General features: G+C 48.0%; 1 long non-coding RNA gene across 1 annotated transcript in view; it reads right to left on the reverse strand.

Moving 5' to 3' along the window:
* Positions 1 to 448: 448 nt before the first annotated feature.
* The window catches only part of LOC122703420, a 114,805-nt gene continuing 100,825 nt past the window's right edge, over positions 449 to 14,428 (reverse strand). Inside the window, exon 4 of the long non-coding RNA XR_006343486.1 lies at positions 449 to 2,268. This is a non-coding gene — a long non-coding RNA (uncharacterized LOC122703420). The remainder of the gene's footprint in view (positions 2,269 to 14,428) is intronic.

The following is a 14,428-nucleotide window of genomic DNA, read 5'->3' on the forward strand; positions in this document are numbered from 1 at the left end:
CTCAAGTAGTGAGGACCAGCCATCGCCCCACTGGAAACTGCTTCCTCAGGCTCAGGCTGGGAAGCACTTACTAAACTTCTAGATGGGGGCTCTCTTGGTGGTCTAGTGGTTAAGAAGCCTTCTGCCAATGTAGGGGACACCAGTTCAATCCCTGGCCTGGGAAGATTCCACATGCTGTAGAGCAGCTAAGGCCCTGTACCCCAACGATTGAGCCTGTGCTCTAGAGCCCAGGGATGCCAGCTATTGAGCCTCCACACAGTAACTACTAAAGCCTGTGTGCCTAGAGCCTGTGCTCCACAAAAAGAGAAGCCACCACATGAGAAGCCTGCGCACCGCGATGACAAGTAGCCCCCACTCACCACAACTAGAGAAAAGTTTGTGCGTAGCAATGAAGACCCAACACAGCCAAAATAAATTAATTTATTTGAAAAAAAAACTGCAAAGAACACTCAACATTAAAAAAAAAAAAAACAACTTCTAGATGCCAGCTCTGCTCTGGCCAGACTTGGAGAGGGAGCCAGGAAAACCAGTGAGCTCTACAGAAGGAATGTGTTAGTCACAGGAAGCTTGAATGGCAGCTCCCAGGGAACACAGCAGAGAGGCCAGCAGCCACTGTGCTCTTTCCCTGATGGGACCAGACCGAGGGGATGGCCGGACTCAGTCTCTGTCTGAGACCTTCCCAGTCTCAAGGCAACTGTAAACTTGACACCGGCCGTGAAGCTGGCACAGGCCGCCACCCTGGTGTCCCAGAACCTCTGCGGTAGGCGAGGGTGGGAATCCCAGTGAGGGGCAGCGGTGGCTAGAAGAACCTGGTGGGGGCCGTGGTCAGTGTCACTCTGGCCCAGCCTTCCAGTGGCTCTGTGGCCAGCCCCTCTGGACTCCAGGAACTGTATATTGGGTCTCTTTCTGTAAGATGCTCATGATTCCATGAGGAGACACCCTCAGCAGTCATATTCAGGGGCAGGCTGTCTGTCCTGGCTCTGGAAAGGGTGAGGTCAAGGCCATCCAAGGGACAAGCTATGGCTCTGCCTCAGAGGGAGTCACTTGAAGACCATGGAGAGAGTAGGTGGTAACAACACTCCACCACCCGGAGATGCAGCCACCTGCAAAGGTGATACCGGCCTCCCTGGAGATGAGCCCAGCACTTAGCCAAGGCCTCGATGCAGAAGTAGGGGTGTCTGCAGGACCAGCAAGAATTCCGCAGAGTCAGCCAGACAGCTCTCAGCTTGGACACAGGAAAAGAGGACTTGGCAAGGTGAGAAAGCTGTGTGACGAAGGGAGAGAGATGTCCTGCCCTCCAAGGACTGCTGGGCCTCAGCAGCCACGCCTGCCCTTTATTCCATAGGAAGCGCGGTGTTTCACCAGGAAAGACTCTTGTCAGGACAGGCGTTTGTTCATTTGCTGGCACCCTCCAGGATTGCTCTTCACCTCTTGGGAAGGGCTGAGAGAAAGTGGTTGACTGATCCCATCCTCTAAAGTGCCTTCTAGGCTTCTCCATCCTACAGAGGAGGACCAAACTGTGAGTGGCTGCCAGGGAGCTTCTTATAGGAACCACAGTGCTGGAAGGGCTTCACTGGCTGAGGGCCTGGCAAGGCTATTTTCTCTGGGTTCTCTGGCCACCTTGGATCAGAGACGGCTGTTTCCACTGGGGCTGGAGCAGAGGCTGTTTTTCTAAAATCCTTCACATTTGCTTCTAGTGATGTGGTGACCAGGCTGTCATCTTCTGCAGGTTTGCTGAGGAACATGAAGAAGATTGTTCCGGAAATGCCAGATTTCCTCTCTGCTTGAGTTTATGGTCCAGTATTGCTAGCAGTGGGTTTGGAGGAAGGTCTCTGAAAAGGGACGAGGAGACTGTGATCGTGAGGCTTCACAATCCTTTGCCCTGAATCTGCTCTGGGATCTTGGAAGACATAACACTTCCCCTGGAAGGCCTCATCTCCCTCCTCGAGCACAGTGCTGAGACAGTGGGACCACAGGACAGCCAGAGCTTGAGTGACGTCAACATGCACCCTTTTCGTCCAACGGGCAGGAACCACCTTGCTTTCTGCCATAAGGGAGACCCCCCAAAACACTATCTTGTAGGAATTCACCCTATAGTCATCATTTCCTGTGACCATAAAGCCACTGACATGGACTTTGGGGGCCAGACCAGATGGTCCAGCTGCATCAGATGTTCTGAGGACACTGACTCTGCATCATCAGGTTGGAGAATTCACCCATCTAGCCTTTCAGGACAAAGGGGCATTTCTGTCCAAGAAGGTCCGAGTCCTGCAAGAGAAAAACAACCATGTAGAGGCACTGGGAAGAAACCCTGTCCAAATGAGTGCTCTGAGGAGCAAAGCTCATATTTTTCTTTTTCATACTTCTCCTGTGCCTGGCCTAGGAGACTAGCACCTTTAATCTGTTGAGGGGATGATATAAGGAGAGATTGTTTAAAAAATACGAGTAAAAAGACATCACATGCAACTTGTGGGAGATGATGCTCCCTTCAGCTGGCAGTCAGGACTGATTCCCTCAAAGGGGAGGGACATGGGGGGATTAAGGATGAAGGCACTCACAGGGGAAAAGCATCTTCATAGAAGACATTGCAAAGGCAGCTCTGGTACCTGCTCAGACTAGATGGGTGGGGACAGGGGGACAGGGATGCTCAGCATGAAGACAACCTGAGAAGTTATAAGGGCTACACCAAGCTCAATCATTTTGCCACCTGTGGTATTGTAATTTAAAATTGTATGTTTGGTCTTCCCTGCTCCTGGCACAGAGCTTCTAAAACTCTGGCTTTTAAGTGAAGAGACTCATACATGTGTCTTTTATATTAATAACATTTAGACAGCACCTAAGGATGGGGCTGGTTTCTAAGGGAAACCAACCAGGTGATTAGAGGAATGGAAATTTCAGTCCCACCACAGGAGCTCCGAGGAAGAAAGAGGGGCTAGAAACTGAGTTTAGTTACCAGTGACTTGGTCATTGATGCCTATGTAGTGAAGCCTCCAAGAACATCCAGAAGGATAGGATGCAGAGAACTTCTAGGTGAAGAAAGCCCAGAGGTGCTGGGAGAGTGGTACCCTCAGAGCTGGAAGCTTTGTGCCCCTTGCCCTATGCATCTCTCCCATGCGGCTGTCCCTGAGTTACAGTAACCAGGTTACTGTAATTAGATTACAGCAACCAGTAATCTAATCAGTAACCTTTTTCTGAGTTCTATAAGCCACTACAGCAAATTAATCAAACCTGAGGAGGGGTCATGGGAACCTCTGATGTACAGCCCGTAAATCAAAGGCACCAAGAACAACTTGGAGCTGTGACCTCTAAAGTGAGAGCAGATGTGTGGGGCAGAGCCCTTAACCAGTGGAATCTGATGCTGTCTCTGGGTAGATAGTTTCAGAATTGAGTTGAATTGTAGGCACTCAGCTGGTGTGGAGAATTCTTTTGTGGTGGACACACACACACACACACACACACACACACACACACACACACACGACCATCCAAAGCTCCCTAGCAGGCAGGAAGCTCTCTTAAGGGGTAGCTATTATCAGGCTAGTAGCTTCACTCCCTGAATTTCAGTTTCCTTGTCTTTAAGACTGCTGTTTCTGATATCCTATGACATCCCTTATATGTGGAACCTAAAAATAAATGATACAAATGAACTTAAATTTACAAAAGAGAAAGAAACTCACAGGCTAGAGAAGGGAGTTACCTTTCCCCGGGGGAAAGGATAGGGGGAAGGGATAGTTAGGGAGTTTGGGATGGACATATATATACTGCTATATTTAAAACAGATAACCAATAGGAACCTCCTATATAGCACATGAAACACTGCTCAATGTTATGTGACAGCCTGGATGGGAGGGGCATTTGGGAGAGAATAGATACATGTGTCGGAGAAGGCAACGGCAACCCACCGCGGTACTCTTGCCTGGAAAATCCCATGGACGGAGGTGCCTGGTAGGCTGCAGTCCATGGGGTCGCTAAGAGTCGGACATGACTGAGCGACTTAGCAGCAGCAGCAGATACATGTGTGTGGATGGCTAAGTCCCTTCACTCTTCACCTGAAACTATCGCAACACTGTTTGTTAATCAGCTATACCCCAATACAAAATAAAAGTTAAAAAAAACACAAAACTTTAAGACTTTGCAAGAAAAGCAAAACAACAAACCAAAAAAAGACTCCATTTCTGCTTCACAGGGTTTTGCTGCTGCTGCTGCAGCTAAGTCACTTCAGTTGTGTCTGACTCTGTGTGACCCCCGACGGCAGCCCACCAGGCTCCTCTGTCCGTGGGATTCTCCAGGCAAGAGTACCGGAGTGGGGTGCCACTGCCTTCTCACAGAGTTTTAGCCAAGGTTTAACCCATAGCATGATTTTCTATGTTCTCACAGCTGTTTTTATTCTATTGGGAGTGGATGTGGTGGGGGCACTCAGAGAAACTTAGCTATAGCCTTGAGAACACAGTTCAATTATGGGAAAATCATGACATTTATAAGGAAGAAGCTTATAAGGTAGCCTCTTATGGCCAATGTGGAGTTGACAGAAAGGAACCCTTCTGGGTTCTTATCTTTTCTGTGGGTGTGGAACTGCAGGAGGACAGAGGCCTTAAGACTAGAGAAAAGGGGGGCTCTAGTCACCCAAACTCAGAAGCCATTGTTGAGCCTTCTCCACCCCAGAGGAATCCATCCACCTGGCCTCTTGCTCCCTCCTTCAGAACACCTGGAATCAAACTACTTTTTACTTCTACCTCTATACCAGGTCCCTCACATGGATTATTCTAACACTTTTCTAACTTGCCTCCCTGCTTCTACTCTTATGGAATGGTCCATTCTTCAGAGTGATTCTTGTTCAGAGAGACACCACATCATGCAAACCTTCAACACCCTCCAGCAGGCTGCCCTTACTCCCAGGCAAGTCACCTGAACAGGATCAGTAAGGCCTTTCTTGACCCAGCCAGGTGTTACGCGGCTCTCATTGCTGATGTCTGCATATTAATGTCACCTGGCCCCACTCAACACCAAGTCAGTCAGAACCTCTAGGAGTGACACCCAGGCAGGGCCTTGATATTTTTTTAAGATGTGGGAGTTGGACCATAAAGAAGGTTGAGCACCAAAGAATTGATGCTTTCAAATTGTGGTGCTGGAGAAGACTCTTGGAAGTCCCTTGGACAGCAAGGAGATCCAGCCAGTCAATCCTAAAGGAAATCAACCCTGAATATTCATTGGAAGGACTGATGCTGAAGCTGAAGCTCCAATACTTTGGCCACCTGATGCAAAGAGCTGACTCATTGGAAAAGACCCTAATGCTGGGAAAGATTGAGGGTGGGAGGAGCAGGGGACAACAGAGAATGAGATGGTTGGATGCCATTACTGTCTCAATGGACATGAGATTGAGCAAACTACAGGAGATACTGAAGGATAGGGAAGCAGGGAGTGCTGCCTCACATGGGGATTACAAAGAGTCGAACATGACTTAGCAACTGAACAACAATAACAACTCTGAAAGGACACCTCAACCCTCTGTATCTGCCCCTGCAGGGTCACTGTAAGTTAAGAAGGGGTCTGCCTTCCTTAGAAATATGTCACCACTGCTTACAATTTCAAGTCAGATTACAGCCCGTGGGCTTCTTCACTGGATTGGGCTCTGCATTTCCCTGGCTCTCTAACTAGTGTAAACATCTTCTCCTATCTCTAGAACTTTGAGTCTCATTCTTAACATACTTCTCGAGGTTCTCAGGATCATACATCCTCATAGACACCAAAATGCTGCCCTGTTGAACCCTGGTGTCTCCCTTGGCTTTGTCTGACTTACCCGTCAGGACTTCAGACTCATTTTCCGGACAGTCTCCTAACTGGTGCCCTGATTCCAGCTCTAATCCCTCCACACAGTTTCAAGAGGATCTTCCCAAGATGCAAGACCAGGGCACACCCTGCTAAGCCCTCCCCTGGCCTGGCACAGAAGGCCTGGCTCACAGACACCTGCCTACCCGTCCTGGGTCTATCTCAGGCCACTCCTACACCACAGAAACCCATCCACCCACACCCAGCTCTCCCAAGGGCCTGCTCAGTGCTACACCCTGGACCAAGCAACTTCCGTGCTTGGGAATAATATACTGGGACAGCCAAAAAGTTCAGGTTTTTCCATAACACCTTTCCATAACCAAATGAATTTTTTAGCTGACCCAATATGTGTGTGTGTGTGTGTATGCTTAGCCACTCAGTCACGTCCAACTCTTTGTGACCCCATGGACTGAAGCCTGACAGGCTCCTCTGTCCACGGACTTTTTCAGGCAAGAATAGTGGAGTGGGTTGCCATTTCCTACTCCACAGGATCTTCCTGAACCAGGAATTGAACCCATGTCTCCAGCATTGGCAGGTGGATTCTTTACCACTGTGCCACCTGGGAAGCCCAATCCTATATCCTACATATATATATATATATACACATATGGTATATATATATATATACACACCAGACTGGTGACTCAGACAGTTAAGAATCTGCCTGCAATGCAGGAGACTGGGCTCAACCCCTGGGTTGGGAAGATCCCGTAGAGAAGGGAATGGCTACCTACTCCAGTATTCTTGCCTGGAGAATCCCATGGACAGGGGAGCCTGGCGGGCTACAGTCCATGGAGTTGCAAAGAGTCAGACATGACTGAGTGACTTTCACTTTTCACATATATATATTCCATCTTAACCATTTTTAAATGATGCACTCTTCATCCAGTGGCATTAAGTACATTTATAATGGAGTGCAACCATCACCCGGAGAAGGCAATGGCACCCCACTCCAGTACTCTTGCCTGGAACATCCCAAGGATGGAGGAGCCTGGTAGGTTACAGTCCATGGGGTCGCTAGGAGTCAGACACGACTGAGCGACTTCCCTTTCACTTTTCACTTTCATGCATTGGAGAAGGAAATGGCAACCCACTCCAGTGTTCTTGCCTGGAGAATCCCAGGGACAGGGGAGCCTGGTGGGCTGCCGTCTATGGGGTCACACAGAGTCAGACACTACTGAAGTGACTTAGCAGCAGCAGCAACCATCACCATCATCAATCCACAGAACTGTTCATCTTGCAAAACTGCAACTATACCCATGAAACACTAACTCCCTATCCCCCTCCTCAGACCTGACAACCACCCTTCTTCTTCCTGTCTTTCTGAATTTGCCAACTCCAGGTGGTTTGTGTGAGCAGATGCTCTGCAGCCTGAAGAACCCTCTCAGGCCTCAGTACTGGGCATTTCCTCTGCCTGCAACACCCTCTCCTGACTCAGATTTCCATCCACCCTGTAAGACCTGGTGTTTCTCTTCCTCTGAAGCATCCCTTGACAACTCAGTCAGGCACATCCTACATGCCCTCACTAGGCGTTCCCAGCTGACCTAGCAAAGCCTTCAGTTTGTACACATCAGCAGTCATTTACAAACACCAAGCTCTGGGAGGCATGGGCCCTGGGCCTTTACTTTCTCACCAAGGCCTCTGTTGGTGCTGGAGAAGACTTGAGAGTCCCATGGACACCAAGGAGATCAAATCAGTGAATCCTAAAGGAAATCAACCCTGAATATTCACTGGAAGGACTGATGCTGAAGTTCCAATACTTTGGCCACCTGATGTGAAAAGCTGACTCATTGGAAAAGACTCTGATGCTGGGAAAGATTGAAGGCAAAAGGAGAAGTGGGTGACGGAGGATTAGATGGTCAGACAGCATCACTGACTCAATGGACATGAGTTTGAGCAAACTCTGGGAGATGGTGAAGGACAGGGAAGCCTGGCGTGCTGCAGTCCATGGGGTCGCAAAGCGTCAGACATGGCTTAGGGACTGAACAACAATGAGGCCTCTGCCCTGCGCAGAGCCAGGCTCATTCACTGTCCGATGCCCCCTCCCTCTGTCCCTCAGCCCCATCAATCCAAGACAAGCATGTCCCAGGCTCCACCCAGCACTCCAAGCATCTGTTTTTCATTTCATTACATTGGCAAAAGGCAGTTTAGCCACTTCCCAGGAAACCTGCCACATATCCCAGTAGCTTAGACGGCTTCTTCTCTAACAAGTGTGATTGGTGGCCCAAATGTGTCCACTGGCCCGGGTCCTGGCCCCACAGGGGAAGTGCAGACAGGTGCCCATGATCAGCAGACCCTGACAGGACCAGCACGACGTCTCTGCCTAGCATAGCTGAGTGGAGAGCAAGCAAAGTACAAGAGTCACAGTTGTTAACCCTCTCCAAGTAATCATTATGGTTGTACATTTGTCTCCAAACACCCTGTGCGTGAATGCACCAGTGTGGGTGGGAATGGGTGGTCTTTGCACTTGAAGGAGGTTATAGTGGAAGATGCAGAGAAGGAGGCAAGAGGAAGGCAATGAGAAAGAAGGAGGCAATGAGAAAGAAAGGGAGTCTCTAGCAGGACGGTCGGACAAAGGCAAACCCCAAGCCCATGGCCCTTCAGCCTTCAGGGTCACAGAAAGTATGAAGGCTGAGGGGCCTGCCTGAGATGTAAGATGACACGCCACAGCAGGACTGGGTATCAAAAACACATGATCCTGAGGGAAAAGAAAGCATCACAGAAGAGGCATACGTTCTATTTATACACATTTTTAAAAACTAGCAAAAATAAATGGCATATTGTATTGGAATGCATACAAAGGTGGTAACGCTGTAAAGGAAAACAAAAGAATGATGTGCTGAAATTCAAGTCTCAGGGAAGATTTATTTCTACTCAAACCCAGTGTGGAAAGCTCAGGGGGACAGGTCTTCATTAAACACCCAGCTAAGAGAAATGCTTGGAGGTTGAAAATATTCTGGTCACACAAACCCCTGATTCTTGCTGGCACGGTGGCCAGTGTTGTGGCCAAAGATAGTCTACGTCAGAATTTCTGGCCCAGTGGTCCCCGGGCTACTTCTCTGAGAGAGGGGACCACAGGGGACTTCAAAGGTAGCAGTAACTGTCCTAAGAGGTGGGGGGTACTCAAGCATGGTTCTAGATACATAATACATATTACTTTGCATGTATGATATATTGAGGTTTTTAAACACACATAGGCAGTAATGAACAGCATGAATAAAACAAACCACTTGGTCATCAAAATCTGAAATACTAGGAAAAGGTGTCACCTTCTGGAATTTGTGGCACGTACAGCTTAAGCAAAAAAAATGAAGCCTCACTGACCAAGTAATTATGAATGTTCAGCACTTGTGTGGACTGACTGAGCCTCCAGGATAGCGATAGGCAGGCGAATGCCTGGGGAGCTGACTGGGAGAGGAAGTACCTGTCTCTTGTCCAGGGCTGAGAGCCAGCTCAGCACCCACCTCCACAGAGTCCTCTCTGTTCCAGAAACGGAAGTGGTTTTGGACCCACTAACAGAGGGAAAAAAATGCCGTTTCCATTTATAGGTGCCTTATTCATTATAGCCTTTGCTAAGCGTCTGGCATATCCTTAAAAGTTCCTTCAGAGACTTCCCTAGTGGCCCAGGGGCTAAGATGCCATGCTAACAATGCAGGGGGCCCAGGTTAGATCCCTGGTCAGGGAACTAGATCCCACCTGTCGCAACTAAGACCCAGCACAGCCAAAAAGATAAATAAAATTTTCCTTCAAAGTAAACAGGAAAGGATTTTATCTAAGAAAAGATCCTCTGAACTCTCCGATGTGACAGTGCTTCAGTGAACAGTTCAGAATGGGCAAGACAGCAAACACGCTCAGCTCCCTGCCTGGGTGGGGCTGGAAAACCTCCCCATGGGCCATGCCCATCATGCCTCTTCTGTTCCTTGGTGCCAGAATGGGATTTGCCAGCACAAGCCAGCACAACAACCCATCAGTTTCCACTCACTTGTCACTTGACAAGGATTTCCTTTCAAGTATGGTTTCCTTTCCTAACCCCAGAGTTCACAAAGGCAACAGCTCCCTGGTTCTCCCCTCTGGGAGAACCAAGTTCTCATTGCTTTTGCCCCATTTTGTGCAATTCACTGTACCCTGCTGTAGGACAGTTCTCAGGCTACTTGCCCCTCAGGTTATTTACTCCTCCCTTGCATTATTATTTTCTACGAATAAGAAACCAATAGCCAGCTATGCCTATGGGCACTTCCTGCAGATTTTTTGTAGGAAAAAGATTGTGCCAGCCCTCCTCCTAGCTCCTCCACCACCTCCTCCTCCTCCTTGGATGGCTGTTGGTTTAAATTATAAAGAGCACTTTCTAAACATTTCTTCTAAAATGACTTTTATTATCATCTTTTCTCTGACTTTTCAAAAAAGAAATTTGTTGTGTAAGTTTCCTATTGCTGCTGTAACCAACTTCCACAGACCTAGAAGATTAAAACAACACAAGTTTATCATCTTAAAGTTTTAGATGTCAGAAGTCCAGAACAGATCTCCCTGGGGTAAAATCAGGGTGTTGGCAGGGCTGAATTCCTTTTCCAGGAGAGAACCCGTTCTCTCGCCTTTTCCAGCTTCCATGAGTCACTGGCATTTCTGGGCTCCATGTTCCCTTCCATCTTCAATAGATGGTGGAGCCTTTCTCCCAAGACATCTCTCTTCTGCCTTTCTCTTCCACATTTAGAGATCCCTGTGATGACATTGAGCTTCCCAGGTAGTTTAGCGGTAGCAAATTCACCTGCCAATGCAGGAGATATAGGAGACACAGGTTTGATCCCTGGGTAGGGAAGATCCCCTGGAGGAGGAAATGGCAACCCATTCCAGTATTCTGTCTGGGAAATCCTGTGGACAGAGGAACCTGGTGGGCTACAGTCCATGGGGTTGCAAAGAGTTGGATATGACAGAGGCAACTGAGCATGCGCGTGATGACATTGGGCCCACTTGGATTATTCCATCAGCTCTCTGCTTCTCCAGGTCAACTGATTAGCAGTGACGACTTCATCTGCAAACTTAATTCCCTTTTGCCACGTAAGCTAACATAGTCACAGACTAAGGATTAGGATGCACATATCTCTGGACACTAATCTTCTACACGTTCATTGTAGAAAATTTAGAAACACACAAAAAAGCATACAGGAGAATATAGGAATCACTTCTAACCCTATTTCCCAGCGTGCGTGGGGCTCAGCCGCTTCAGTCATGTCTGACTCTTTGTGAATCTACGGATTGTAGCCCACCAGGCTCCTCTGTCCATGGGATTCTCCAGGCAAGAATACTGGAGTAGGTTGCCATGCCCTCCTGCAGGGGATCTTCCCAACTCAGGGATCAAACCTGGGTCTCTTGCATTGCAGGCAAATTCTTTACCACTCAGCCACCAGGGAAGTTCCCACTTCCCAGAGATAACCACAAATAGTTTAGTATGTATTCATTCAATCCTTTATTAAATGCATATGTTTCTTTTTCTTTGTAAACCAGGATTGAATAATACCATAACTCTATATATAGATACCTATCTATCTGTATATATAAAACATGGTGTTTAGTAATTTTCCCTAATAATATGCAAGCATTCTTATGCTATTTACTATTTTGCTACACTTCACTTTTAATGGCTACCTAGCATTCCACTATGTGGAGGCACTATAATGTACTTAACTAATTTAATTAATTGTTTATTGTAGGACACATAATTTATCTCTAACTTTTCTTGGTGCCTAGTAGCCCTGTGCTAAACCTCTCTGAAGCTACATCTTTGTAAACATTCTTAGGATACATTTCCCAAAGGTATCCCAAATGCTGGGTGGTCACATCACTGATCCCCCAAAGCAGGACATTTTTAAGAATGAAAAAGGGTAATCTTAAAATTTAACAGTAACTGATAACTCACAATAAGCCCGAAAGGACCTGGGCATGATACATATCACCAAACTGCTTTCATGAAATGTTGCCGTGGTTTATAGACAACCTGTGGGCAGCACCCTAAGAATCCTGCTCTAAGCCCTTATCAAAATTTCCAGGCCTCTCTGTGCCCCCAATTCCCAGCCTCCATCTTCCTAAAACTGAAAACCACACAGAGGCAAATGTCATCCTCACCCTTGCTGGAGAGGTGGCAATGGCAGGGAGGGGACGGCTACATCCTCCTTTGCCCTGGTAGCCAGTGTTTTGACTCTCAGTGAATCTATTAGAGCTTGTGATCCAGGCCAGACTGGGTTAGCTTCAAGGCAGCAGTGACCAGCCCATCCTCCCTACACACAGGCCCAGGTACAGGCTGAACCAAAGCCAAAGCTCCTCATAGGGACTTTCCCAGACCCAGGCAGGTGCCCCTTGTGGAGCGCTGTGACAAGACAGTACTGCCTGAGCAAACTGACCTGCCAAACATATGTGAGCAGGAGACACTTGGAGAGCCGGGAGGAAGAGCTTGGAGCTACAGTCAGCCCAAGTTTCCTAACACTGGGAATGTTACAAGGAGCAACTTACACTTTCTCATCAAAGGACTTCTTCTTGGCTAGAACCCTCTGAAACCATCAAGTGTCAAGAACACGCCCAAATAAAACAGTCACCAAAACCACAAAAATGAAAAGACTGAATTCACTGTTTCATAACATTCCAGTGGGCCTTTGTTTTGGTTTGGTTATTTTATTTTGTTAGCAGTTATTTGATCTGGCCACCACCAGGCTATAGAACGCTCTCTGGGAACAGACCGGGGCCCCTTGCACAGGATGGTGAATGCAAACGCTGAGAAAAGCTATCAAGTCCTCAGGCTTCTTGTTTCGGGCATTTCAGACCTTCTGAGTCAAAGAACCTGATTAAATCAGTCACCTCATCTACCCAGAGGCCACTCAGGAAGCTCTTGACTCATTCTTGTTGATTCATGTGCTGGAAAAGCCAATCCAAATGGGCTGTGATAACAATCTAGTTTGGAGCAGTTTTACTTGTAAGCAACTGGCTCCCTGCCTACAGAGACTATAATGCTTCAAAATCAAGAATAAAAGCCTAGTTCCCTCCTCCCTACCCCCAAATAATGTTCCAGGTGATATTTTGTAAGCACACCTGCAAACTGTGCCCTGTTAACCTGGAAATAGAGCAAAACACACCTGGACACTGTGTGCTATTTGTGAAACGAGCAAGGGGCAAGAGTAAGCCAGCCTGGAGCACGAACTGGCCAACAAGCAGATCTTGAACTCTTGGGCATTCTCTCCCTCTGAAAGACTGTTTTTTTTTCACCTTTGCATTCTTAGTTGGGACGTTCAGCTGGAGATCTGTACTGTTTGATAGAAGTAAAGGCAGAGCTGTGGAATCACCACTGGCCACAATTTTGGGGCCAACAATTTGGGGAAAGAAAACACTGAGCCAGACAGCAAAGCATGTTGGATTTCTTACATCAAAAGTCAACTTCTTAAGTCTGGTGGGAGATGGAGGAAGAGTAAGATGTGGAGATCATCTTCCTCCCCCACAAATACATCAGAAATACAGGTGCATATGTAACTGTTCCTACAGAACACCTCCTGAAGGGTGGCAGAAGACCTCAGACTTCCAAAAAGGCAGGCCCACCTCCACATAAAGAAGGCTGAGCACCAAAAAATTGATGCTTTTGAACTGTGGTGTTGGAGAAGACTGTCATTGGACTGTAAGGAGATTAAACCAGTAAATCCTAAAGGAAATTAACCCTGAATATTCACTGGAAGGACTGATGCTGAAGATGAAGCTACAATACTTTGGCCACCTGATGCAAAGAGCTGACTCATTGGAAAAGACCCTGATGCTGAGAAAGATTGAGGGCAGGAGGAGAAGGGGATGACAGAGGATGAGATGGTTGGATGCCATTACTGTCTCAATGGACATGAGTTTAAGCAAACTCCAGGAGATGGTGAAGGACAGAGAAGCCTGACATGCTGCAGTCTGTGGGGTCGCAGAGTCGGACACACTTAGTGACTGAACAACAATAATATCTGTATAAAGTGATAGGGAAACAGCAATAAGAAAAGAAGAGTTAAAAGGAAACCAGATGGGTCCTGATCCTTGGGAAGGGAGTGGGGAGGAGGAAACGTTTCTGCACACTCAGAAACCCCTTCTCTGGCAGGAATGGGGGAGCTCCAGAACCTCAGAGGGGAATGCAACAACAGGTGCTCAGAAGGGAAAACAGAGAATCCACCACAGAGATCATTCCCGACCAGCACTTCCCACCTGAGAAGCAGTTTGCACACCTGCCCAGCAACTGGGGTCTGTGTGCTGAGGCTCAGGCTTCGGAGGTCAGACCCCAGAGAGAAGACCAGGGTTGATTGCTGTGAAGATACTCTGAGGGGGCTAGTGCACACAGCCAAGGGAGTCCAGGGAAAAGAGACTGGGGCTGCCAGAGCGGCCAGAGATCAGTGTCAGGGGACCCTCTAACTCCAGGGACCCGCTAACTGTGTGTTTCCAGACTGCAGGACCTCACCTTCACAAGGTGGGATGAGCTGGCTGCAGCCTTTGACCCCAGAGGTGGACACACCTCTGGACCTGCTGCTGCCGAGGCTTACATGAGCAGCAGAGGTGAGGGGCCAGTGGAACTGGGGCCTATGAGCCCAGAGGTGGCCACGAG

This window comes from Cervus elaphus, chromosome 11 (assembly GCF_910594005.1).
Source record: "Cervus elaphus chromosome 11, mCerEla1.1, whole genome shotgun sequence".
NCBI lineage: Eukaryota > Metazoa > Chordata > Mammalia > Artiodactyla > Cervidae > Cervus > Cervus elaphus.